Source organism: Amblyomma maculatum, chromosome 9, assembly GCF_055883805.1.
Source record: "Amblyomma maculatum isolate TAMU_Amacu chromosome 9, ASM5588380v1, whole genome shotgun sequence".
Taxonomy (NCBI): domain Eukaryota; kingdom Metazoa; phylum Arthropoda; class Arachnida; order Ixodida; family Ixodidae; genus Amblyomma; species Amblyomma maculatum.
The window spans coordinates 94996614-95021237 of NC_139352.1; the positions used below are offsets into that span (position 1 = coordinate 94996614).

The 24624-nt window shown below is 46.2% G+C and overlaps 1 long non-coding RNA gene across 1 annotated transcript in view; it reads right to left on the reverse strand.

Moving 5' to 3' along the window:
- Positions 1 to 8453: 8453 nt before the first annotated feature.
- The window catches only part of LOC146179767 (uncharacterized), a 42311-nt gene continuing 26140 nt past the window's right edge, over positions 8454 to 24624 (reverse strand). The window contains exons 2-3 of the long non-coding RNA XR_014700944.1: positions 21676 to 21727; positions 8454 to 8662 (exon numbers count right to left, since the gene is read on the reverse strand). This is a non-coding gene — a long non-coding RNA (uncharacterized LOC146179767). The remainder of the gene's footprint in view (positions 8663 to 21675; positions 21728 to 24624) is intronic.

Here is a 24624-nt window from a genome sequence, read left to right on the forward strand (position 1 = left end):
GGATCAATTCGAACGTGTGGCCAACTACCACGGATGGGATCATCAAAGGAAGCTGTATAATGTCTACATTGCTCTGGAAGATTCGGCGGGGACGTGGTTCGTGAACCACGAAGCGACGCTACCATCATGGGACCTCTTTCGTCGCAAGATGGTCGCGGCCTACGCCTCCAGCGACTAAAAAGTGCGTGCGGAGGCCCCCACAATGATATCACTGCCAAATCTCGAAAGAGAAGGTTGCAATGTATTCCGAGGAGGCAATATGCCTTTTCAGCCAAGCTAATCCTACTGTGAAAAAGGCTGACCGCCAAAGAATTGACGCGTTTGAATTGCGGTGCTGGCGAAGACTCTTGAGAGTTCCTTGGACTGCCAGAAGATCAAATCAGTCGATATTGTCGACCATAAACCCTGACTGCTCATTGGAGGGTCAAATTATAAAGTTAAAGCTCAGCTACTTTGGTCATCTGATGAGAAGAGAGGAGTCGCTGGAGAAAGATTTGATGTTGGGAAAGGTTGAGGGTCGCCGGAGAAGGGGTAGGCAGCGAACGCGATGGTTAGATGGCATCCTCGAGGCACTGCAGAAGAAGTTATGTGATGTTAGGAAGATAGCGAGAGACCGGAAAGCGTGGCGTGACATGGGCCATAGGGTCACGAAGAGTCGGACACGACTGAATGACTGAACTGAACTGAATATGCCGTAAACAAATGATTGCGGCACCTCACTGTTGAACCTGGAACCAAAAGCACCTTTGCCAAAAGTAACCGAGCAGCCCAGCCGGCCAGCGGAGCAGGCACGGGCCGAATTGCGGCGCTACCATCGCTGTCGCTGGCCGCTGCACTCCGGAGGCGAGCGTAATCTGACTGACGTAAGCATCCTCCCTCGCTCTCCTTCTTGGGATGATAAAACGTAAGCGAGTATCATGGGCAGTGTCTGATTTTGCGCCTCCAGAACACTGCGCTACTGAGGAAGGGCGCTCCGTATAGCATCACTCGCTCAATGCTCCTTTTTGTCTGGCGCTGTGAAGTTGGGCTCTTCGTTAGAATGCCTTCGCGTTTAATATCGGTACAGTGCTCCCGTTTTGCAACGAATGGACAAATGCATGCTTCTCTACTCGTCTGGATTGACCCGGAAGTATGGCGAGGAATTGATTTCTAAAACTCGATGCGCTTTTCCTGCGGTTCCTAGCCGTCTGTTGTGACCACTACCGGATTTGCTGTCACGCTACGTCAAGCTGAAGGAGAGAAAAATATAAAACTTCCAAATGTTGTGCCCCTCTGGCTGCACACCTTCTTTCCCGTTATTTGGTAACGTAAAATAAGGGCGTAGTGTTCTCCGTGTTGGTAATTACGTTCATGTGTTAGCCTGCTGCCAATCTATTCGTTTAATGAGTGAACTGCCTAAAAATGTCATCCTCACACCTTAAACACATGCCACCCATTTTCTCAATACGTGCGGCCGTTTCTTTTTTTTTTTTCATGAGGGAAAACCATGCAACCAACCTAACAGCAAAATTTCCTGGAAGGGAAAAGAAATCCGAACACGTGGCATTTGGTTTGGACTGCGAACTACTTTTGCGTTACTATCTATCACCTAGCGACTTGATTGGTAGTTTAGAGCCCGCGGGCAGAGTGGTGCATTGGTGACTCGATAAATAAGTTGCTGGAATAGAACCTTCCAGTCTGACCCAAGATCAAGCTGGTAAACCTGAGACTCCGTCATTCCTGAATTCTTCGTAGCCGCAAAAAGGTAAAGCCTAATTCGGAGGGCATTTCAGTGCAAGTGGAAGAAAAACGTCTTCGTAGGCATCCTTCGCAGTAGCACGGATTTCTTGGGGGCATCATATGCTAGGGAATATTTTCATCACTTATTCGGTATTGCAAAATATTTTTTAAAGTAGTTGCAATCTCTGCTCAGATTTTCGGCATTCAGTTTGGCGTTGCAATCGCGAAAACCATTACGCATTTCTATGCGCTAAAAAGCGGCGCAAAATGTGACATTAACGGATTCGCCTCATTACGTGGACAAGAATAGCCGCATTGAAACAGCAGAAAGTTTTTTACTTCTCTCTAGCTGAGCGAAGTGTCATCATCGCAGACTAGGAATCGCGGGAAAACCAAACCCAGGTTTCTATCTTGCCCTGTCTGACTGTGCAAACTTTTCTAATCATTTCATCTACGGGAGCTGTGTACTGATATTCCACATGCAAGAGGTTCTAAAGAAAAGCGTAGCTCCACAAATCAGCGTTGAGCGAATTATGCTGTGCAAAGCGCCCTCCATGACTAGTACAGCGTTCTAAGGAACGAAATCGTACGCTGCACATGCTACCTGCTTACATTTTATCATTCCAAGAAAGATAGCGAGGGAGCAGCCCTACTCGCTGCCGGCGGGCAGCAGCCATTCACAGCGACCGCCACGCCGCCGCTCGGCCCTGAGCTCGCTCCGCCAGTCGGCTGGGCTGCTCGGTTACTTTTGGCAAAGACGGTAGCTTTGGCATAACACGTCAAAGATTATTTTACCTGCACCTGCTTTATTTTGGGCTGCTGTTTTGTGTAATACACGTTTTTTTTTTTTCAAGTGATTACCTCAGCGGGCCAAAACAAGCGAGGGACACATCAGCATATTCAATATTTCCTTGCTGCAATATGCCTGGTCTTCAAAAGGGCTTTAATTTTGTTAATCGTTCTCTTCGAGGCGATCGCTAAAAAGCAATGTTTGCCAAGGATAGGAATGCATAAAACGTAAAGAGAGTCAATGGGCTCTTATTTTATGCTAAGCATCGTCAGCTGCATATCTATTAAATAACAGCAATGTACAAAAATTTTGAGACTATATCAAACCAAGGATGTGTTGTATTTTTATGACAAACCTCGGAGACTTTAAGAAAGCACATGGCTTTCCATGTGGGGAAATCAGCACATCTAGTTATCAAATACCCTGCCGTGGTGGTGCAGTGGTTAGGGCGCTCGACTACTGAGCGAAAGGATGCGGAATCGAATCCAGGCCACGGCGGCCGCTTTTTGATGGAGGCGAAAAGCATGGCACGACTGTACTGTACAATGTCAGTGCAGGTTAAAGAACCCCAGGGGGTCGAAATTTCCGGAGCCCTCCACTACGGCATCTCTCACAGCCTGGGTTGCTTTGGGACGTTAAACCCCATAAACCAACCTTAAAGCTCTAATCTTGGGGTTTCCTCTTAGTAACAATTGTAGTAGCCAAAACTACTCTCAAGAAAGGCTCTGAACTGTTTATTTCAGCACTTAAATGAGCCTAATTCAATTAAAAATTCGCAAATTAGGAATACACAAAAAGGGTTCAGTAAAAATGTAGTCTTGCTGCACCAAGAGTAATACATTTAGGCGAATGTTAAGGTCTTAGAAGACCACCTGCAGCTCAAGACCGCTACCCCTGAACACCTTTCCGTTTTGGGGAATAAAGTTTTATACTACTGCTACTACTCAAATAACAAGTGGTTGTTTTAATCAAATGTTGGTTGGAAAACTAAAGAAGAAATGTAAAAAAAGAGATGTGTATATTGTCCAGCATGACCTCCGCTACGGAAAGGGTTTGTTCGCTTCTTAAAGTTTATGCGCATTTTACATTCACTTAGGCCTGAAGCTGATATCTAATAAAGAGATAAGGTTACGCTGATGGATATGAATGCTTAATTTTGAGCCTGGAGTTAGTGGTTTGATCGGGTAGGCATTAGTTGTGGTAGTTAGGGCGGTGGTCGAAGTGATGGTCCGAGAGATCTGTTACTAGATCTGGTAGTTGGGAAAGAGTAGTTCATGATTCATTATACATTGATACCAGTCTGAAGGAAGTCAAGCACGTGGTACCACCTACCCTAACATGATGGCCAAATATTAATTGAAGAATGAGCATACCGCGCTATATGCTATTTCTCTCGCAATGTTCGACTGACCTAAAAATAGGCGATACAGTGCTTTCGGTTATTGCAAAGTACGTTACTTTATTATTATTATTATTATTATTATTATTATTATTATTATTATTATTATTATTATTATTATTATTATTATTATTAATATTATTATTATTATTAATATTATTATTATTATTATTATTATTATTATTATTATTATTATTATTATTATTATTATTATTATTATTATTATTATTATTATTATTATTATGAGGCGCTCATATATGCGTTAAATGCATTTTTGCGGAATATGGGAGGATGCGGCACAAGCATTGATATATACGTGAAGGCTTAAGAATCAATCTCAACTCGTTCCCGATTTCAAGCTAATAATTTCAGATACTGGTGGAGAGTTGAGAAAGGCATCTGCTTCCTGTTGATTGCTGAAAACAGTAAAATAAAATTAGCCTCACGCGAATCAGCATTTACATAATTACTTCTGCACTTTTCATATTATAAGTGTATGTTCAAAATAAAAAGTTCGTCTTTTTAATATCTTCAAACCCCACTATCGGAACTCAGCAATGCTTAAGGAGGAAATTGATGGTTACAACACTGCGGATATTACGACTGTAAGAAGAAGGAAAAGAAAATGCACGGGCTTGCTGCTGGCTCTAGTTGAGCCACCTCCGCTGCCTCGTGCAGACAGAAGATAAAATCTTCCTACCGTCACAACAATCCCTTTACTTAAGAATAAAGGCGGTAACTTGTCCATTGATAATATTAGACCAATTGCATTAACATCAAACATTATAAAATTAATTGAATGGTCATACTTATACGTATTTCGGACTTCATGGATAAAGAAAATATCCTCAGCCCTTGCCAAATTGGTTTCCGTCAAAAGTGTTTCATCTGGAATGCGCATGCTGACCTCGAGAGTGGAGTTCTTTTAGCGCGGCGCCAAAAAATGCACGCTGCCTTGATAACGTTAGATATAGCCAAAGCGTATGATAGCATTGAGCATAGCATTCTATTGCAAAAATTAAAATCTCTTCAGTTTTCATATTATTTAGTAGCCTGGATATCTGAATTCCTCCAAAACCGATAGTTTTACTGTGCATTAAATGGCGTTCATTCTGGCAGATATAAGCAAGCCAGGGGAGTGCCGCAAGGAACAGTCGTTTCACCAGTCCTTTTCAACCTACTACTCAGCTCAATACCAGTTAATCATGACGTTCGCACTTACGTATATGCGAATGATATTGCGTTTTTTGCAACTGCATCGGATATGCAATCCCTTTATCTCCACTTGCAAACGTACCTAATCTCTATTGAGAATTGGTTGTGTGGCTTGCGTCTCACATTAAATGTGAACAAATGCGTGATCCTCGTATTCAATATAAAAGATTCTGTAAGTCTGTCTGTAATGTATCAGCAGCAAATATTACCACAGGTTTAATCATTCAAGTATTTAGGGGTCACTTATGATGAAAATCTTTCATGGCAGCCCCACATTAACCATATTGCTACGAAAGGGGCTCGGGCCGTGGTCATGTTGCGCCGAATTAGTCGTCCCCGGTCTGGAATGCGGAGAGATGTGCTTTTAATGGTTTATGATATGTATGTGCGTCCAATTTTAGAGTTCGGTTCAGTCCTGTTTTCTGGTTCAGCAGCTTATAAGCCAACAATGTGCTCTACCTTGAAGCCCGGATTCCTAACTTGATATATAGAATACAAATTCTAACTGGTCAGACGCGACCTAAGGATATATGAATCAGAGTTTCATCGATCTATGTCTATTTTTTGCTGTCAACCGACCTCCTTTTTCGGTGTCCATTGGCCTAAATTTTACACCCCGCCGGTTGTTATGGTTAAAAATTTGCTGGACCCTCTAAATGTTTCCCTTCCTAGTATTCTACCCATACAAACCATCGGTTCATCTATTGAAATTGTCTTTGACGACATATTCCCGAATAATGCTAAGAATTATTATCCGTTATTCTAAACGAATTATTAGATCATTTAAGAAGCCTTTCTGCTAGTTTAGTAGTAGCTACTGACGCATCTCAAAGTAATGAAAAGGCGGGTGTGAGTATATATTGTCCGCATTCAGACTGGTCTTTTTCTGTCCGGCTTCCAGACTTCCCCCCAATTTTTGAAGCGGAGTTTCTGGCGGTGGTACTTGCTTTACGGAAATTAGGCTCCTCTTTTTCTAAAGTGGCTGTAATTTCCGACTCTCTATCCTTGTGTTCATCCCTCTCTTCGTCGCTGGATTCTGCAATAGAAAAACCTTTGTCTCCCTGGTCCCTAGACATTTGAAAATTGTACATATGGTATGGGTACCAGGCCACAGCAATGTGACTTTAAATGAATATGCTGAGAGTTTGGCAAAACAGTCCCTCAATGGCCCCGTATTATCTATCCTTCCGGCGACAGCGTACATCACCGCAGCGAGGTTTCGGAGAAACATTCTATTAAATATGAAAAATAGACATCTTTTAAGATCTGATGACTACCTGTATCTAAATTATTCTTGGAATAGAAAATTCTGTCATTCACGGCAACTTGAGATTTCTCTAACAAGGCTGCGATGTCGTATCCCACCTTTAAATTTCTATCTTTACAGGTCAGGTTTGGCACTGTCTCCCGTCTGCGCATTTTGGGGTGAACAAAAAACATTAGATCACTTTTTATTATTTTGCCGCCGCTTCACTACGTTGAGAAGACAGTTGATGGAAAGGCCATCAACAGCTTGGCCTTAGTTTAAGCAGCCCAACATTGTTATCATTTGGCACCACCATCCTTGGGCACAGTCACAGGTCTGTTTTTACCGCCATGCAAATTGTTTTACTGGAATCAAATCGTTTGCCTTGCTAAATATTTAAACATCACTCTTTCTACAATTGTACTGTTAATCTCCCGTGAGTGTTACCACTTTTCATTTTATATTTCACTTATTTCCCGTTTTGTTTGCTTTCCTCTGCCCCTCAAATCAATTTTTTATGCAAGTGTACTTAAAACATTTTCTTTGCTACCCAATTCTTGGCCGATCCCCCTCTGTGGGTATGTGCCATAAGTTATTTCGTCACCAACAACAACAACACCCCCGTAAGGCCAGGAGCAGCCGAATGTGGAGCGAGAGCTTTGCAGGCGACAGAGTGTTGCATCGAGCTCAACCAGCGTTCCGTTGAGCGCATCAAAGCTCACCGGTGTAATCCTGGGAGGAAGTGCTGCGTAACGTGAGCCCCGACATACAATTGGGCGCCGTTAACCGCCCTGAAGAAGTCGCCGCAAGCCACCAGCTAACGGCCACTTGGCTCTTCCACTAATACCCAGTAGGACTACTCCCGACAATGTTTTCTCTCTCTCTCTCTCTCTAGGCATAGTACCCGGGCTCGAACCCGACAGCGGCATCGCACAGCACATGAAGCCTCTTCGTTTCGCCTCCATCGAAACGCAGCCGCCGAGGTCCACTGTCGGGTTCGAGCCCGGGTACTATGACACATGTTAAATATCCCCAAGTGGTCGAACTTACTCCGTACCCCTCCACTATGGCTCCTCTTTCTCTCTTTCCACTTTCACTCCCATCTTCCTCCCTTCCCTTACGGCGCGGTTGCGGTGACCACAGAAAAACAAGTGAGACATTTACCGCGCCTTTCCCTTCCTATAAATAAATAAAAAAAAACGACAGTGGCTTTGTTTCGATGGAGGTAAAACGGTGAGGCGTGCGTGTTCTCTGTGATGTCTGTGTACGTTAAAGATTTCCAGGTGGTAGAAATTACTCCGTAGCCCTTAACTATGATAATGTGGCTAGAAGGAGAGGTGTCATGGACAGACACCACCTAGACAAGAACGCGGCGCGCTTTCCACAGAGAGGGGTGGCCCTCCGAGCAAGACAGCAGCTGGGACCAAATGGAGCGCTGCGTTCTAGGACGCCGTCAGCAATCCGGAGGAGACGAACGCGTCCATGAAACGCCACGCAACAGGAGCGGTGGTGTGCCATCCAAACACATCTGCCGGTAAAGAATAAGAGACACTATGCCTTTCCTGTCCTGTAAACTAATTATAAATATATGTAGCACTACAATGTACGCTGATAAGAAGCAGATAATAAAAATGATAAGAGAGGAAAGGTAAATCGGCTTTCGCCATTCTCCTCTTAAGAGACAGCGCGCAGGAGTCGGCGGTGGCGTCGAACGTAAACCGACAATTTAATGATAGAGCACCAGCACAAATTTGCAGAAACAAGATATAAATCCAGCCTCGGCGTGCCAGCTGTGCACCGTGTGACGTCACTTCCTCCTGGCGCATGCGCAGCTTGTGCGGCTGAGGCGGCGGCACCTCTGAGTCACCCACGCAGCCGAGGAGTCGGCGGCAGCTCCAACGGCGGTGTTGCTCCAACGCGGCTCTCCAGCTGTGCTGCGTGTGACGTCGTTCGCACCTCGCGCATGCGCAGTTGGGGCTCCCCGGTGCTCCGCAAAATCGCTCAGACCTAGCGTAGTGTTGGTTTCGCAACAAAACTCAGGAAAACACAGTCTCAAGAATTCCTTCTTCTGGCGAAATGTTTTAGGGTATCCTTTTGAAATGTTTATTCTATATTCTGTAATAAGGGCCCTCTGTACACACTGTTACACCCTCCGGCGCTTGTGAGTCATTGGATCAAAAGCGACCGGTGTCGGCAGGTTTTTTGCGAAGCACATTCCTAAACCATTGTTGAGTCTACTTGGGTGGCAAATACATCCAGGAAAGCAGTCCCTTCCGTTTCCGTGTGGGTTGCACTAAAATGGCACAAAGAAGAGGTTACATTATTGAAAACAATGATAGTGAAAAAGAAGAGCTGTGCATCCTGTTGCTAGCTTCCTTGCCAGCTTGTTATATTCACACATAATTTCTCAAACAGTTCTGATTAGCGTTTGATCAATAATCGATACGGCACGGTAGTGGCAAAATTTCAATTCGTGATCTCTGTCAACAAAATTTACGGAGCGCATAGCTAACATATATATATGTGAAGAGGAAGAAGTACACAAGGAACATTCTAGGCAGTGACATCGTGATCGAAGGCGTGTTGGACCTGCCGGCGTTCGCTATATATATATATATATATATATATATATATATATATATATATATATATATATATATATATATATATATATTGTTCTAAGTTTCTTCAGTTTATTATAAGGAAATAAAGAGCTGCGGAATATATTTGCCGCATCAGGCTCCTCTTGCGTACCAAGTTTACACGGGTATGGTAACACAGGCAACAAGTAATGTGAAATCCTTGACAAGGTAGGAGAATATTTGTGAAATCTCTTTTTGGCGCATTTCATACTGTGTACTAAGGAACTGCTATTATCATGTTGGAATCTTACAATCTTTGCAGGCATTCTCTTCACCCTGTTTCTAAAGGACTAAGCGAGTAGTTATTCAATTTAGAGGGCTTCTATGCTACTGAACCGAATGTGGAGTGAAAGCTTTGGCTGTATGCGACCAGGTGTCTCATTGAGCACAACTAGCGTTCCGTTCAAAGCACCAGAGGTCACCGGCGTTCTAGGCAGAATCCGTTTTCATGCCCGGAGCGTTCGATGCCGGCAGACCCTTTTCAGCTCCACTCGACCAGATCTCTGCAGCGGCGCGTTCATGTGCGCTGCGGAAGCTACCCACCTCAGCGCTGGTGCGCGCTTCCGCTGGGCGCGACTGTCCAGAGGAGGGTAAACAGGGGAAACGCGATAGTTGACAGGGGAGGTTTTTGCAAGAACTGTGTAAGGACCAATGTAACGGTGCTGGAACTTGTCACTAAGGCCAGGAGTGCGTAATGGGGTCCAAAGTAACACCTCGTCGCCGGGACGAAACGAAACTTGGCGATGGGTTGCATCATAGCGGCACTTGCGGTCTTCCTGGCTATCTTCCGTGTTGACGCGAGCAAGCCGGCGAGATTTGGCCACTCAGGAAAGGAACTGGTCAGGAAGAGAGGATGCGGAACTGGCATGTGTAGAAAGGAAAGAGGGGTCAAGAAGAGTAGCGGGAGAACGGCCGTACACGAAGAAAAACGGGGTGTAACCTGCGGTCCGCCGCACTGCCGTATTGTAGGCGAAAGTAACAAAAGGAAGTATTACGCCCTAGTTTCGGTGGTCCTGGTCGACATACATAGACAACATGTCAGAAAGCGCGCAGTGGAACCGCTCAGTCAACCCATTGGTCTGCGGGTGATAGCTGGAGGTCAATTTGTGATGTGTGGTTGAGGCCTCAAGAACTTCGGCTACAATCGTCGACAGAAATGTCCGACCACGATCGCTGAGAAACACTTGAGGGGCCCCATGACGCAGTACGAGGGATTCCAAAAAGAAGGTCGTGACCTCATGTGCTGAGCCATTAGGCAGGCCAGCGGTCTCAGCGTAGCATGTTAGGTGGTCGACGGTGGTGACGATCCAGCGATTACCTCGTGCGGACAATGGAAGTGGCCCGTATAAGTCTATGCCAACAACGGCGAAAGGAGTAGCAGGGCAAGGTAGCGGCTGTTGTAGGTCAGGAGGAGGAGACGTCGACCGTTTGCGGCGCTGGCATGGCAGACAAGAGGCGACGTATTTTGCCACGCTTGAGGCGAGGCCTGGCCAGAAGAAACGGGTTTTCACGCGGTGGTAAGTTTTATGAAAGCTTAAGTGACCGGCTGTAGCATCATCGTGGAAAGCTGCCAGGATACGGGTGCAAAGCGCTTTCGGAATAACGGGGACCCAACGGGTGCCTCAAAGCAATAAATGTAACGGAAGAGCACGCCGTTGTCAAGTTTGAACTTTTGGAGTTGCCTGCGCATCCTAGCGGTAGGAGGGTGAGAAGCACCGGTGAGAAGGCCGATTAGGGAAAGGCAGTAGCTATCTGATCGCTGGTGTGAAATAATTGCGTAGCGGTCTGTAGCAGCGGCAGGAGTACCTCAGGTGATGTTTGGAGCTCTGGACGACATTGGGACATTGAGGGTGCACGCAGGAAGGCGCGACGAAGCACTAGGTGGTGATTCTGGGAGGTGGCAACGGGAAAGAGCATCGACATCTCAATATGTGCGACCCGATTTGTATGTGACATCGAAGTGGTATTCCTGCAGAATCCAACGGCCCAGGCGTCCAGTCAAATTTTTGAGGGTTGATAACCAACACAGAGCGTGGTGATCGGTAATGATCGTGAAGTGGCGGCCGTAGAGGTATTAGCGGAATTTCTGAACTGCCCAATTGACGGCGAGGCACTCTTGCTCAGTGATGGGGTAGTTGCGTTCCGCTGGTGTTAGAGTTCGACTGGCAAATGCAATTTACCTTTTCCTGAGAAGCGGTATTACGTTGCAGAAGTACGGCGCCGATACCGAGGCTGCTGGCATCGGTGTGGGGCATGGTGGCAGCAGTGTCGTCGAAGTGAGCGAGAGCAGGGTCCGAAGTGAGGGCATTCTTCAGGGTTTGAAAAGCTTTTTCGCATTCTTCGGACCAATCGAAAGTAGTACAGTCGGTAAGGAGGTGGTGGAGCGGTGCAGCAATAGTAGCGAAATTGAAAATTAAACGGCGAAAGTATGAAGATAGGCCAAGGAAACTGCGTAGATCCTCAGTCCGCTGAGGACGTGAAAAGTTCAAAACTGCAGCAAGCTTGTCATGGTCGAGTCGAATGTCATCGCGGCTGACGAGGTGGCCCAGGACCTTGATTTCGTTCTTGGCGAAATTACACTTTTTTGTGTTCAGCTGGAGACCGGGGGACGCCAGGCACGTTAATACTTGATCAAGGCGGCATAAATGATCAGAAAAAGTCGCAGAGAAAATAACTATGCCGTCCAGGTAGCACAAGCATATGTTCCACTTAAGTCCTCTAAGAACAGTGTAAATCATGCGCTCAAACGTAGCGGGGGCATTACAAAGTCCAAAAGGCATGACATTGAATTCGTAAAGCCCATCGGGAGTAGCGAATGCGGTTTTTTCTTTGTTGGCTTCGTGCATTGGAATCTGCCAGTAACCGGAACGCAAATCCAAAGTGGAGAAATATTCGGCGCCCTGAAGACAGTCGAGGGAGTGGCCAATTCGTGACATAGGGTAAAACATCTTTGCGAGTGGCTTTGTTAAGTACGCAGTAATCAACGCAAAAACGCATGGACCCATCCTTTTTTTTTTTACTAAGACAACCGGAGATGACCAGGGGATAGCTGAAGGCCGGATAATGTCTCGTCGGAGCATATCATTCACATTATCTTCTATGGTTTTACGGTCTGATAAATAAACACGGTAAGGGCGGCGGCTAACAATAGAAGTACCTTCTGTGATAATGCGGTGCTGTGCAGAAGAAGCTCGGCCCAAGGTCGGAGAAGTGACATCAAAGGAGGCTTGGTGTTTTCGAAGTAATTCCTGCAAAGCTTGGCGGTGAGTCGCAGGAAGGTCAGGATTGATGGTGCCAAATAGAACACAGAGAGAGGCATCGGAAGAAGCTGCTGGTGAGGAAGAGGGGGCGGTGAGGGTGGTAAGAGACACCGGGTGAATGTCCACGGCACAAGGAAAACATGTCCCTTTAGTCAGCACAATAGGCTCTGGGGAAGTGTTCGAAGTAGCGACAAGCGCTTTGCCATGCTCAAACCGAACAAGACTTGGTGGTAACGCGATTCCACGGGTTAGATGGCGATCAGAAGGCACGATTAGCACATCTCCGTTATCAAAGTCAGTAGAAGTAAGCGCGACAAGTTGTTCGCATCCAGGGGGCAACACTGAGTCAGTAGCGGCAAGCAGGCGATGAAAGGGCTCAGAAGGTTCAGAAGACGGATCGCTCTCGTTCATGTAAATGACCCTGTCATGACACGAAATGCTGGCTAATGCGGCACACAGAAAATCCCAGCCTAACATGATTGGGTGAGCGCACGGTGATATCGCGGCAAATTGTACATGGAGGCGGACACCGTCGACAAAAACTCGCACAGTACACTTAGCAAAAGGCCGAAATATTGCACCATTAGCTTCACGGAGTTCAGGTCCATCGTAAGGCGTTTTCACTTTTCGCAAGCGGGAGCACAAGTCAGTGTGTATCACAGAAACAGCGGCTCCCATGTTAACCAAAGCCTCAACAGAGAAACCTTCAACCCAAACTAAATAATATTCGAGGAAAGTTCCGGAGGATTTTTGGGCGGCCGAAGAGTGCAGTTTTCCCTCCTAAAACTCCAGTGGTCAGTTTTCCGATAGGAGGAGGGTCGTAAGAGAAGCTTGGCGGGGAAGCGAGGTTGAGCGGATAAAAGGCGAAAGAGAACAGCGTCTTGAAGGCCTGTAACCACCAGGCGGAGCGGGACTTTCTGGCTGGGGTGATAAACGTCGGGGATAATCAGGGATTGAACGGTGGTTAGAGCCGAAGAAGCGAGCAGGGTAGTCTGCTTCAAATGAGTCGTAGCCGTGGCGTTCATTTTGGAGCCTGCGATGACAGAAACGGGAAATATGACCTCCGTACCCGCAGTAATAACAAACAGGGCGGGCTGGGCGCCAGATGAGGTAGTATGTCGGCGCCGTGGCAGGTGGTGCCAATGCGGCGACGTGAGCAGTGGTAGGCGCCGGTGGCCTAGGCGCTCCAACTGCAGGCGGCAAGGACGTGACCTAAACGCACGTTGGCACATGACAGATGGTACGAGCGGCCGGTGTTGGGGGGGAAGAGGTCATTGAGGGCAGCTCTTCTTTGACAATGCTACGCAGGCCGGCACTCGAAGGATGTGGCTCAGGTGCAGGGCGGCACAAATTACCTTGAACCGAGAGCTCTTCGCGCATTAATCCGCGAATAAGCGTACGGAGGTCAGCGTCGGCAGTGAAACCGAAGGAAGTGAGGTCAGGTTGCAGGCGTATTGACTGTAGTTCGTCAAGGCGTGGACGAATAGATATGATGGCGTCGATAGTGGTAGGGTTCTGCACAGCCATGGCGTTAAAGGCGAGTGGCCCAGTACCTTTAATGACGTGCCGAACCCGCTCGGCCTTTGGCATGGTGTCATTTATGCGCCGGCAAAGTGCAAGAACATCTTCTATATAAGAGGTATAGGTCTCGTTGGACCGCTGAAGTCGGGCTTCTAGCTTCTTCTTGGCGGACTCCGTGCGAACAGTACGAGCGCAGAAACTCTGGCGTAACTTTTGTTTAAAGGTAGCGCAGTCCGGAATCGCCGATTCATGGTTTAGGAACCACGTTTTGGCCACGTCCGTCAAATAAAAGAACACATTAATTAGTTTAAGAGAATCGTCCCACCGGTTGAAAGCCCTGACCCGGTGGTAGCTGTCGAGCCAGTCATCAGCGTCGTCGCCGCGGAGACCGGCGAACATCTGCGGGTCGCGCTGACGGCTACTGATAGTCCAAGTGGCAAGGAGAGCTGGAGTCGAGTTGATAGAAGCCGGAATAGCGGAGTGGCCCTCTTGAGTCATGACGATGGTGGTCGGCGTCAAACAGCGGCCAGAACGGAGCTCCAGGTGGATGCAGGTGACGAAGCAGCAGGGAAATCAAGTCGCACCTCCACCACGTGTAAGGTAACGCGAAGGTCGGACTTGGGGGATCAGGTTTTATTGCAAACCAGAAGCCTTGGTCGCACACTGCAACCAACCACACTCCGCGATGACGATGGGTATCTATAAGAGGGAGCAGGATGAAGATGAAGCAGCACGTTCAGCCGTGTGGAAGATGCAGCGCCACACAGTGCTCACAGTATGTATGTATGTATGTATGTATGTATGTATGTATGTATGTATGTATGTATGTATGTATGTATGTATGTATGTATGTATGTATGTATGTATGTATGTATGTATGTATGTATGTATGTATGTATGTATGTATGTATGTATGTATGTATGTATGTATGTATGTATGTATGTATGTATGTATGTATGTATGTATGTATGTATGTATGTATGTATGTATGTGTATGGTGGGTGGATGAATTGATTAATTGATTGATTGGTTGGTTGGCTGATTGATTGATTGACTAATTGATTGATTTATTGATTGATTGGTGAGCAAGTGAGTGGGTGGATGGATGGAATATAGGAGCGTCCCCTTTGAAACGGGGCTGTAGCCATTTCTATCATACTCGTTTTTTTCCTATATCATAATTATTGTTTTAGATCAGTTAACTATGCCTTCATTCTATTTATTGATTTTTGTTTCTATATTACTAACATTATGTTACTTTTCTGCTTTTAGGCCACCAATCTTCCAATCGTTTTTTTTTTTTGTTAGCTTCTACGGCAGGTTCATTCACCCGGCCACTGGTATCTCTAAACTCCAGGGCCTCAGGAAGAGTGACTGCACCTGCATCTACTTCCTGATGAATACCATCACATTACGATGATTAATTTCTTCTGTGTACTTACCACATACTGCACATGTGTCATCTTCATGGTTAAATTTCTGTTTGCAACTGCGTGTTCTAAGGAACCATGATCTAGCTTCAAAAAGTAGGGCACTGCCTCTTGAGTTATCAATGAAAGCTTCCTTCCTGAGTTGCCTTTTTGCACTTTCGGTATATTTCCACACACTGTTTCTTTTCCATTGAATTTGTGCAACTTTCACCTTCTGTGTTTGTCACCTGTTGTTTAATGCTCTTTATTTTTATGGCTCCTTTGAGCAGCGTCATCTAGCGATGAATAGCGGGAAACCCTACTATTGAGGAGACGGAATTACACGTTGCTGCTATCCTGCCCCTTCTCTCTGTAGTGAGCGCAGCGGTGGACACCTGTATAACGGTCCAGCTGGTTACCATGGCAACCCACCCACCTACCTAGTGGCCTTTACAAGGCTCTTGGAAATGTGCCCCCATTAGCCTCGTGTAGCTTTCGCTTTGAAGGTGGTTGTCCTGAATGGGTGACACCGGAGTTCCGGTACCGCTTGCAGGCGTACAGGGAGCCCGATTTCACGCTAAAGGACAGGGGTTAGTAGGCGAAGCGGTTTGCCGCTTCGGCTGCCAGACGGACAATGTTGGCTATATCGTCGGGTCTTCGCTGTCGTCGACGCTATATCGTCGGGTCTTCGCGGTCTCCCATGGTTCTGCGTCCTTGCATAAATTATAGCCCTGGGAGTGGCTGCACTAACTTTAATGCGTTCCGTATGCGAAAATGTATTCCCATCAACAATGTCGGGATATACGTGTACCCCGCTCTCTTTCCTAGCCAAGGGCAACCGCAGTGAAATCATAAACAATTCGCGCCCGCCAGGAGCGGTGGGACCTATAAGCTGCTCTACATACAATGTCAGTGAACGTTAAGAAAGCCAGGTTACCGAAATTTTCGGAGCCCTCCACTACGACGTCTTTCATAGCCTGAATCGCTTCGGGACGTTAAACCCCACTCCAAACCAAATTAAACAATGCAGCGATGTTCTGTTACCACGGTAGCCCCTTAGTGAAGGGTTTATTCGAAACCTGAAGACCAACTAATAGCTTCGCATTCTGCAATGCTTAAAAGGTTAAAAACAGATTCTATCTGCTGGAAACTGTCTCCTGGTAAGCTGGCATTACCCGTGGGCAGACCCAGTTCCCTTTCGGAGCCAACGGCAGCGGCAGTTTGGTCAGCCAAGAAAGGTCTATCGAATTGAGCATTCTTCCGCAGTGTGTGCTTTACCTTGCGTTAGGTTAATAAACCGTTACCTAACGTGCTCTGTCGTTGCCCATTTCATGCAAACCTGTCCTGACTGCGGCTCTGCGTCACGGCTTAGAGAAACGTGTCGCGTGTGCGCGATGCCTGCGCGTAGCTGGCACTGAACCTCGCCTTTCTTTGCTGCTGTGCTTATAGCGACCCCACAACACCTATCTGACAAAAGAGATTTCATGCCCATGGTAGTCTAGGGGTTTGGGCGCTAGCCTGCTGAACCCAAAAATACAGGACCGAATTTCGGCTTTCGTGACCACCTTTCGATTAGGCGATAAGGAAGGCCCCCGTCTCATTTAGCCTGGGTCGCTGTAACACTTTAAACGCCATAAAAGCAAATCGAACGAAACCAGCACACAATTCTATAAAAAGCTATAATGATACTAAGTTGGTGGTGAGGGTACGCTCAGTTCAACACTCCTAGAATTGTCGTAACGCAGTCACATCGTGGAAATACGCATCAGGCAAGCAAACACACGCGCGCACAAAAGAAAGAGGACCGGGGCGGCGAATGAGACTGCAGAGTGGTAAAATTTAGCTTCCCACGAGTGAGGACTCTAGATAAGTCGGTAATGCTCACAAACAAAAAGTATCTGTTAAAAGGCGATTCGAGATGCTAATCCATTTCATTTGTTATTTACAAGGTTAAGAGCGAACGCTCATTCCTTTTTGTGCGGAAAAAAATTAGGTAAATTGAAAAGTCAAAGAAACACGACTGACGCTGTGTGATATATAGGTAATGGCAAAACATGCCTCCGAACGAATCTGGTGTGTGTAATACAATGTGTGGTAAAATGACAAACTGGTAAAATTGCCGCTCATTGCAGTAATGACTTGTCGAAAGCAAACATTCTGATATCGCAACTAATACAAACAAATGAACCCAGAAGCTTGCATTTGCAGGGTATGAAGGATTTTCATTACGGTCATTTGATAAAGATGTCAAATAATTGATGTGTACTCAAAGGAAGGAAACATGAAAAAGTGTACTTTAAAGTCTGGGGTTCCTGTCCACCAGATAAATGCGTCGCTTCAGTAAACCGAGTTCGCGTGCGCTCTTGATGCAATATGTTCCATTTAGTAGTCAATGTGGAAATAAAAGGATTTCCTTTGTAGCCGTACGGCTGTGCTTGAGTGGACGTCTATGAACAATTTACTCCCTATTACAAATTTATTAGACATCGAAGTATTTTATAGAACCAAGCCCGTTATTCTATTATCATATGAGTATTGCGTTGTGAATCTGAAAGCAGCCAACAATTTATATCCTACCGCGGCGGCCGCTCTTCAGTGGAGACGAAGAGCCAGGCGCCTGTCTGTAGTGCAATGCCAGTGCACGTTAAACAACGCCAGCTGGTCCAAATTTCCGGAGCCCTCCACTACGGCGTCTTCCATAGCCTGAGTCGCGTTGAGATGCTGAGCCCCTTAAGCAAATCAAAACAAACCTTTTATATTTAGGGTCTTTTGTAGCACTTTGCATCTGCGACTTGCAGCGTCATTCCGTTGTTTTGTTCAGGTCAGATTGCGACATAGTTACGCCGTTAGCGCTCCTTACATATCAGTAGGCTATACAGTCGTCCGCGAAAAGCAAACTGTTGACGTTGTATTGATGTAATATATTTTTTAATATTTAAATATAAAATCGAACCTATTACCGACCATTGACGGACAGCCAACTTGACAGGAGCGGGCTGGTAATTTCATTCAGCTCGACCACTTCAAAATGGTGAAACATTCGTCAACCTGTCTCGTGGTTTGATTTTCCAGCTCCATATTACACAATTCTATCAATAATCTTTCGTGAAATATGTAGTCAAAAGAGTTTGAAAATGCAACATATATAGCATCCACATGATGAATGAAATGCCGTGAGGTGTGCAGGTCTAATATTAATTCGCAAAATAGGGTTCAAAATGGAACATTTTAGGACAACTGTGAATCTTGTTTGTAGGCTTAATAATTTTTTCATATTGACCATCAGAAGAGTGTATAAAAGTTACCTAAACAGTGTACAAATGTTTGATGTTGCCAAAATGAGGGTTTGAAGAGTATATTTTTTATTTCAGTATTGATAGAACATAACCTTATTTCTGGTCATCTGACGTATATCAAAAGCGAATTAACTGCTGGAATAATGATGTAGATACACGAATGTATTTACAGATATTTACAGAGGGGTAGCTGACCAGACGAACAACTTGATGCCAGCGGCGCCCAGCACGAATCACACACCCTTCGTCGTTCTCCACCTTCAACACGCGAGCACAGCACTTTGTCCTCGTCGTCCCTTTACAATATTATAAAAAGTGTCAGTTCTGAAATAGCACTGGTTAGTTTAAAATGTTTAGCGCTGACGCGCCATAGTCTTCAAGAGCAAAAACTCGATACAGTATTTTACGCCATGTGCGGTAATGATGACCGAAGAAAATACGAACTGGATGCTTAGATTGGAAAGCGTCAAGGAATTTTAATTAGTGTGTCCATCTGTGAATATTCCGGCGAAATGCCTGCTACGGTGCTCGGCACACTTTTCTGTCTGTTTCATCTTTCGTAGCCTGAGTCGCTTTGGGACTTTAAACCTCATAAGCCAAACCAAATCTTCCGCTCGACTACTGTTCCCAAGGACGCGGGATCGAATCCCGGCCTCGGCGGCCGCTTTTCGATGGAGGCGAAAAGCAAGGCGCCCGTGTGCTGTGCGATATCAGTGCACGTTAAAGATCCCCAGGTGGTCGAAATTTCCGGAGTCCTCCACTACGGCGTCTCTCATAGCCTGAGTTGCTTTGGGACGTTAAACCCCACAAACCAACCAACCATCTATCTAAAACAACTGGTGTCAACTGATCGTTTTAAGGGTTTGCTACTTTCCAGAGCTGTCTAGTAACTGTTCACAGGAGATTCCCTTGAGTGCTGTTAAAACGCTTTTGGCAATATTACTCCTGTTAATTATAGTTTCTATTAATATGTGCTAGGACTCCCACTGGCGCTGGATTATCAAACATAAAATATCATGAACGCCTGTGTTTTCAAATTTAGCTGCACAAAAAAAAAAACAAGTTTTCATGTACAGCAAGAGATACGCGTGTGACGTAAGTGCATTCCCGCGGTGATGACACGTAAGCGAGTGATCTTGAGGATGTGAGAATATTGCTACGAAGATGACGAAGCGGGCAGTGGCGCGGGGCGGAGTGCTCGCGCTAGGCCCGCTGGCCATTAAAGCATATTTCATCGTCATGTCATCACGTCGTTCTGTTTCTGTTGTGTCGCCGTGTTCCATCGCTTATCATGCCACCACGTATCATTTGGTGGTGGTGCGGTTCATCCCCATCCTCGCCTTGTCCCGTCGAAGCCAACCGTACGCCGGGTCCATCGGCCGAGAGCCCGTGGAGATCGCCGCCCAGCTTTACCCCAGCCCTTCGTGCTCAGACCCGACCAGCCGCTCTCCCAGCCCCCCCCCCCCCCCCCCCCCCCCCCCCCGCCTTGACCACAACACATGACGACCAGGAAGAGCCCAAAGCCGACCCGACCGACCCAACGACGAAGCGACCTCACGACCACTCGAACGAAGACAGCACCCCCGCCCAAGCCGTTCGGCGTGTCCATGCGCCTTGGCCTTCGGCAAACGGTGTAGATTGGACCTGATGCTCCGGGGCAAGCATTCATCCCATTTTCGCATTCATTGTGATGTCCAGCGTTTCATGTCATAATCCTTTGTCTGTGTTCATCGTCACTTCATGCAATGGATTTCTAGCAATCGATCGGGACGATCGCTCGGTGGCCCCGGGTAGTGCTACGAAGATGACGAAGCGGGCAGTGGCGCAGGGCGGAGTGCTCGCGCTAGGCCCGCTGGCCATTAAAGCATATTTCATCGTCATGTCATCACGTCGTTCTGTTTCTGTTGTGTCACCGTCTTCCATCGCTTGTCATGCCGCCACGTAACAATATTTTTAATTAGTGCGCTGGTAAAAAGCTCAAGGCAGGCTGACCCTCTTATGCATAGTCTGGTAGGACAGCACGAACCCTCTCCGGTAGTCAATAAGGCGCTGTATGTCGGTGTCGGTGAGCTGATCATGTATGAATTCTCAGGCTCTCATAAAGTTTCGTCACCGTTTTTCGTTTCCAGCGGCTTATCGGCAGGGGTTCGAGATAGACAGACGCTATCTCTGCGCATACGCCCAGAATTGTAGATGGCTGTGATCTCACACTTGCGAAGACGCAGGCCTCGTCGAGCAAGGGGGCCTGAGGAGGCCTTCAGCGTAGCAATTATGCACAGTGGGTGAAAGTAAATGCACTGCAGCTACAGGCAGAAATGAGCCGGCAGCAGCTTGATCATCTCCTCCCTTTCATTGCCTTCAGGGCATCCTAGCCGAGCCCTGTCCGTCGTATCGTCTATGGAGAACTCACCGCTGGTCTAAATCGAGTCGGAGCTTTGGCCTCCAGTTTGTCGCGCTCTAAACTATGGGCTGGCAGCATCACGATAACACTCGTTCACAGAAAAACCTTGTGTAAGAATAAAGGGCGATGCGAAGTTCTACTATATTTGGCATTGAAATAGATTGCTGTGAAATTACAATTTCTATTTTAAAGTCAGCGATATAACTTGGCGCATTAGTTGCAGAGCTATCTTACATTATTGATCGTGAATCAAGTATTAGCTTACTCCATTGGAAAGCAGCGCCCAGATGCGTTGAAAGCTTTGCCTATGCTCTTATAAAATTAGGTTGGCACCTGGAAAAATATCCGAATCACGTCTACCCCACTGTATGTAAAGTGGATTAAAAAAAACCATGCCATCATATAAAATTCAGTTCTCATCGTGCCTTCACTTCCTGTATGCAAGCCGAATGAGAAAGTCTAAGGTTACCCCTCCATTTTTTAGGTCATTTTACTTTAGTTGAACAGTGTGGTTGGTTTTTCAGATGTTTTTGTGTGCATACCATCATTTCGTCAAAATCAGTGCATTCATCATCCTGGTGCTTTTTGTTACCCTCTGCCTTTCGTTTATGAATTTGTCGAAAACAACATGCGCTAAGATAATGTGTAGAGGACTCGATATCGTGGTTGCACATCCTCCAATACAGTGACGTAGTGAGAAAGTTGGGCACGTTATGTTTGCTGAGCGAAGCGAACGTATTTTGTGCAACAATTCGAAACACAGGTCACCATCTTACCCTTGCCTGGCAATACTCGTGAGGTTTGAAGTGAACTGGTGGGTAACCCGCACTGAAACAAAACCAAAACAAAATAATACATACAGAATTGTCAGTTGTTAACAAACCCACGGCTGAGGGCTGGACAGGGCAATAACCAATGAGCAGAGCGCATGAATACGAGAAAAAACGAGAAGTCGCAGCCAGGAACGAGAACTGCACGTTCTCTAAGATGAGCTACATTTGAAGTTCTTTATTTTAAAAACGATTGCCGAGTAGCAGTCAGGTATGCGACACAAAAAAAAATGAGCATTGGATTCTTGATATATATTTTTTTATTTATCGGTGTTCCTACAGAGGGTGAGCTCATAAAAAAGAATCGTGATTCGCTATCAGGAAGGGCTGAATGATTTCACGTGCCTTTTGTGTTTTTTTTTTAACAGTTTAGACCTGGTGTAAACGGAGTGTACAATTAACGGGACATCTGCTGCAGCGTAGGGCAAAATTACCCTCTTTATCGGCACACACTTTAGGTTGGTTCTAGAGGCCCCGTTCATAGTCCCAATACGCCGTTTCACCTATGTAAATGTTGCATATGTGAGAGTCGTCGTGTAGTCGGCTTGAGCTTCTTTTCACACACTTCGTTTTCTGTTTGCGGCTCCAACGAGTCTTTATTGAATGCAAACGTGAATGCTTTAAGGCCTCAGAAAACTGTTTTGGTGTTCGGCGTAACTTTTCACATCATGGGCTACTTTGTACTAATAAGACTGTAAATAAATTTGTTTCGTCGTTCAGCACAATCTGTAATTCTGGACGGAGCCCTTCATTGCCGTTTCCACAGATATTGTTACAGCTACATTCGTGTACTGTAAATGCGGCCAAGCAACTTCGCTAACCTGTCCATTAATGCTATTGAATTGTCCACTCGCCAAATGCGCTGCCTTTTGATGCATTAGCTCACTATTGCATCAAAACAGATGTGCCTCCGTTATACGCGATTAGGTTCATTGGCTTATTCTAGTGTGTGACGGGCCATGGAGAAGGATACGCGTGTTCCTCACAGCGATATTCCGAGACCAAATTTTCAGATGTTTCACAAGTCTAGGCCATTTTCTCCTAATGTTCATAAATGCAGTAGAACATTTTTTGCGGACTAGTTGGTTCATTGCAGATAAAAGGTGAAATTGCGCGAAAGAAACAGGACAAGAGACGAAGGGAAAAAAATTATTGACGATTACATTATTTCCTAATGTTAAACTTCAGCGCAGTTTATCAGCTGTTCCACCTTTTTCGATAGATTGAGGCAAAGATTTTGAGCAATACATGTATGTACAATTACAGACAACTATATTTCACGCATGTTCCTTCAGGAAACGCTCTACTAACAGTTCTTGACTGTAATAAAGGAAGCTTTGTGGTCGAAGAAATGAACAGAGTAATTAAATTATCGGGAGGTTGCGGGAGGCAGCGTGTGGTCCCGTAGGAACGTAGCACAGTAAGTAGACTAATGCCACCAGCTGCAGACGAGAAGAAAGAAACTTCGCAAATATCTTAAACTAATTTGAAAATGCTGTAGCCAAAGTTGGCATGCGTGTCATCAAATTTTCCCGTCTAATGCGGAGACACTGCTACACTATACCACACAACATGTGGATGTCGGGCAAGCCCCATAAAGCCTAAAATAGATAGCCCTAGTCCTGAGCATTGGGAGCACTTTCTAGCCGACTCGGACGCACAGCATCAGCTCATGCTGGTGCAGCGGGCCAGAGCCGCTGCTGAGGCCAACGGACTCCTGTACAGAGGACTGCCGACTACTGCTCTTTCCTAACCCACTACCCCAAACACCAATTTCCCCCAATAAAGTTTATCAATCAATCAATCTAGTAGTATGTTTTAAAAGAAAATGAGAGCGGACTAGATCCGGGCCCCACCTTCCTCGAACGCCAAGGGTTGAACGGATAGAGATCCGGACTATCAAACTAGCTTACGCACTCTACATCAAAATATGATATTTTTCTCTGTTAGTGCGTGAATTCTCGGTTACGGCACAAATTACCTTGCAGTTAGGTGTGGGCGCTAGCATTATTCTTGAATTATTATCATTGCCGTGTGTACAATGTGTGGTCACGTCTTCCACTTGAGCTCTGAAGCGTGCCTTTCATAATTGGTTCACAAGAGTGGAAAGGCGCAGTGTTTGCCACACTTGTTTCGGTAGGCATCTGAATCGCGCCGTAAGTGAAGGAAGGAAGGTGGGAGTGAAAGTGGAGCTGGTTACAAGAGATAACGACGTACGACGCGAAACCCTGGATTCGGGGCCAATGAGCTGCGGTCTAAAACAACAGCAAGGGCGCAGACTTCCAACTGTTTATTCATGAACGAAAGCTGATGCTAAATACGTAAGGAGCCAAGGCACGCAACCACAAACTAGCTACGTTGTTGAAACAACCGCATTGCGAAAGCGTGCAGGAACCGGCGGTTAGACGCAGAGCGCATACGCTTCGCCCGACGGTTGGCGCAGCAACCGGAGGTTTCACGCCGTGTTTTATTAATGTTAAAATGTCCTTACCTCTTGCACCGGTATGTATTATAGTTTATTCTTGTTGCGATATTAACGTGAGAAATTCAGTAACATTGCATTATTCCAGAAACTTTATGAAAGATTTTATGAGTACTGCGGCCGTATAAATAGTTCTTTTGGAAAATATGATGGTACGTTGGTAACAGCTTAAGTACCGACTTGGTACACAGACTCCGCGGGGTTTACCCGATGGCCATTCTTATGTGGCCAGCTGCTGCGTTTAGGAGGCAGAGGTGAGGTCGCAGCAGAAGATGACGTGTAAGATGACGTACCGCGTCCTTGTACACTGCATGGTTCCCGGTTAGTTATTGGGGTGAACTCCACCACTGAAGCGAACGGCGCTAGCATCGGTCTACAGGAGCGAGTGGGACCACGTGGCTGCTTTTAGTGCT